Here is a 3612-nt window from a genome sequence, read left to right as displayed (position 1 = left end):
ATTATTTTATGAAATTTGTGTTTGTACTATATTTGATATATTGACATATATGATATTGTGGATATATACATATTCGTGCTTCGCTTTGAAAATAAATTCATTTCGAAATAAGTCTATTTTACCAATTTGTACTTTGTTTTTGAAATAAGTTATTTTGAAAATAAGTTCGCTTTTGAATCAGTCTTTGCATGTCACATTATACTCCTGCGTATATCCGTTCACTGGGCTTTGGCTCAGTCGTATTTCGTTTTTGTCTTTCTTATACGACAGGTGATCAAGTGGGCTTTGAAATCGAGGGAAGAGTGTAGACTTGAAGTGGACTTAGCACCTTTACCTTGGACTTTTTTTTTTCAAACTTTAGTACGGTTAGTTAATGGCGGTTGACTTCGAATGTAATTATAGTTTGACTTTGAATAAGGTTAACGCCCTTTTGTCTTTTAAGTTCATTTTTATATCACTTATTAAGGTTTGTAAGTTAGGGGCGTTACAATATTACTATGCTTCGACGTTTCTTGTCGGCACTTTTTTTAGTTTCTTGTCGGTACTTTTTTTTAGTATAGTGGTTCAAACGATGATAAATCAATTTATCAAGTTGGATCCAAAAATAATTTGTGAACCCATGTTAACTAATCATTAGTATAACTTTTATAATTTATGAATGGACTCAATATTAGAATGTGTTTTCATTAGTATAACTTTTATAAAAATATTATATAACGAAAACAAAATATTTAAAGTGAAAGATGTACAAAAAAGACATAAAAAGTCAAAGCGGAACACTAATTACAAAACATTGACACTCACTCATACGCTTTTTCACTTTCATTGTTTCTCAGTAACACTAAAAACACTCGAAACCTTATTAGTTATTCCCCACTCTTTGTACCCACTTCAAAATGATACTGGGTAATTGTTTAGGAAAGTGATATTTCCACTTACATATTTGATAAATCTAATTATATTATGCATTAATAACTTGTACTGTACAAGCGGATAACATTCGAGCATAGTACTAGCATCATGTACTTTTTTACTTTTAGTAATGTTGTTGTAAAAATAAACGCTATTAGCTAAAAATAAATAGTTTTACACACATTTTCTCTATAGTGCAAAAACTGGTTTAAGAATCGCAAAATTTCGAATTTTAAATATGATATTCATTATTCTATTTGTTGTTACGAATATCCAATTTGCGATCTAATTCACTTAGTCATATAGTTAGAAGGAACTGTTATATTTCAAAACAATAATAATCTACTCTCGTTTACATAGACCCACATACTTTATAGCCCTACACAAATAACAACAAGCCTAACATGAATGCACACTGATGGTTAATGTAACTATACAAATATGTGAGATAAAAATATGAATCGGGGGTCCCTTAGGTGCTTAATTGTTTTGGTTGCTTAATCGGGGTCCCTTAGATGCGTAATCTACAATTTTATTAGGGTTTTGTTTTGGTACCATGAAGATCTGATATGTTAATTTATTCTTGTGATTAAAATAGGGATTTTTTTTTTTGGACAGCGATTGGGATCACCCGAGGGGGATTAAACCACCGGTTGCGATCATCTCCCGTTTCGACTATGCCGATGCAACGATAATAACCCCGCCTCCATCGTTGCTCGGGAGGAAACCTTGAAACCGATCCAAGGGCACGGCCAAGTAAAACCCCCTCCCCCCCCTCCCCCCCAAAATATATGGGAAAGGTGCCATGAGTGGATACTTCATGGCATGGATGAAATTGTGTTTTTAATATGTAGCCAATGAGCAAGATGCCTTTTGCTCCCTTGCGTCCTTGCGACCTTGGTTTCACCTGGGAGTAAGGAGCAAACACCTTGCTCCTTGCTCCCTGTGGAAGCAAGGACGCTAGGTGCCTCTTGCTTTAACCTGCGAGCAAGAAGCAAGGAGCAAGACACCTTGCTCCCAGGTGAAAGCAAGGACGCAAGATGCCTCTTGCTCCTTTGCTTCCACCTAGGAGTAAGGAGCAAGGAGCAAGGAGCAATGCACCTTGCTCCCAGGTGGAAGCAAGGGAGCAAGAGGCACCTTGAGTCCTTGTGTAACGACCCTGACTTTTTCATCTTTAATTAATAATGGTTATTATTAATACTTGTGATTAAACGAATGTATGTGATTACATTTACTTGTTACCATGATACACCATACTTGACTTTAAATGCCCGAAACGTCTTTGTGATACACGAAACTTTCACGAATAATATTTTTTGATATTATTTGCATTCATGATTAAGTTTATTAATCATTTTAATTAACTATGGTTATTGGTTAATTACTTGGGCTTTTGTTGTATTAACTTGTTAGTTACTTGAACTTGGGCCTTTATTAGTATTAATAGACCTATGAAGCCCACCCTACTTCTTTAGTGGACTTATTAGCCCATACTTACATGTAAGTAACTCATTTAAGTGTAACTAGTTAGTTTAAGGTAATAGGAATCTAGTTACCACCTTATCCCCATGCAAGCTCCCTTATTATCTGTAACGACCCGGAAATTTCCGACCAAATTTAAACTCTAATCTCCATATGTTTCCGACACGATAAGCAAAAACATTAATGTTGAGTCTAGAAGTTTGAAATTTGTATTCAGATAACTAGTTACTCTTTGACCAAGCCTGACGATTCACGAACCACTAATTGGAATTAAAATACATATATATTTTAAATATATGAATATATAATAATAATTTAAAATATAATTAGAAATATATATATATATATATATATATATATATATATATATATATATATATATATATATATATATATATATATATATATATAGCTGTCATTAAAGTATTATTGGTATTAATATTATTATTATCTTTATTGCAAATTATTATTGTTATTACGTTTGTCATTAGTCTTATTTTGATATTATCGTTAATGTTATTATTATTATTATTATTATTAGTAAGTTAGATTATTATAAAAATAATTATAATTATTAATTATTAATATTATTATCATTATTACTTCTATTATTATTACTATTAGTATCATTATTATTAATAAAACTAATATGAAATACCAATGTTTATATAATGAATATTAATTTGCTTCTTTATACAAATAATACACAAATAAATATAAATATATATTTATATATATATAATGTTATATAAGGATACAAATACAGAATATATATATAATTAAAAATGATTAAAAGTATAATTTAGATGTAAGTTCCATATTATTTGTTATTAGTAAAATTATTATTAATATCATTAGTATTATTATTAAATTATTATATATTTTTTTTACGGATTTTAATCAGATATACATATACTAAATACAGAATGTAAATATTCAGATACATGTTTACAAGAAAATTAATTATATATAAAAACAGTATATATACATACAGAAATTTTAGTATATATTAATAAAAATACAGTTAAAGCACATACATATAAAAATAGATACAGTTTCGCATTTTTTTTCTTCTTTGAGAGTAAATATCAGATATTTTTAGTCCGTGATTATACCTGTCTTTTTCAGTCACAATTAAAAACAGAGATTCTTCACATTATATAATACGGAGTACCCTGCAACTGGTTAGGAATTAAAAAAAACAGAAATTTTTTTACA

This window comes from Rutidosis leptorrhynchoides, chromosome 1 (assembly GCF_046630445.1).
Source record: "Rutidosis leptorrhynchoides isolate AG116_Rl617_1_P2 chromosome 1, CSIRO_AGI_Rlap_v1, whole genome shotgun sequence".
Classification (NCBI taxonomy): domain Eukaryota; kingdom Viridiplantae; phylum Streptophyta; class Magnoliopsida; order Asterales; family Asteraceae; genus Rutidosis; species Rutidosis leptorrhynchoides.
This window is presented reverse-complemented; position numbering follows the sequence as displayed.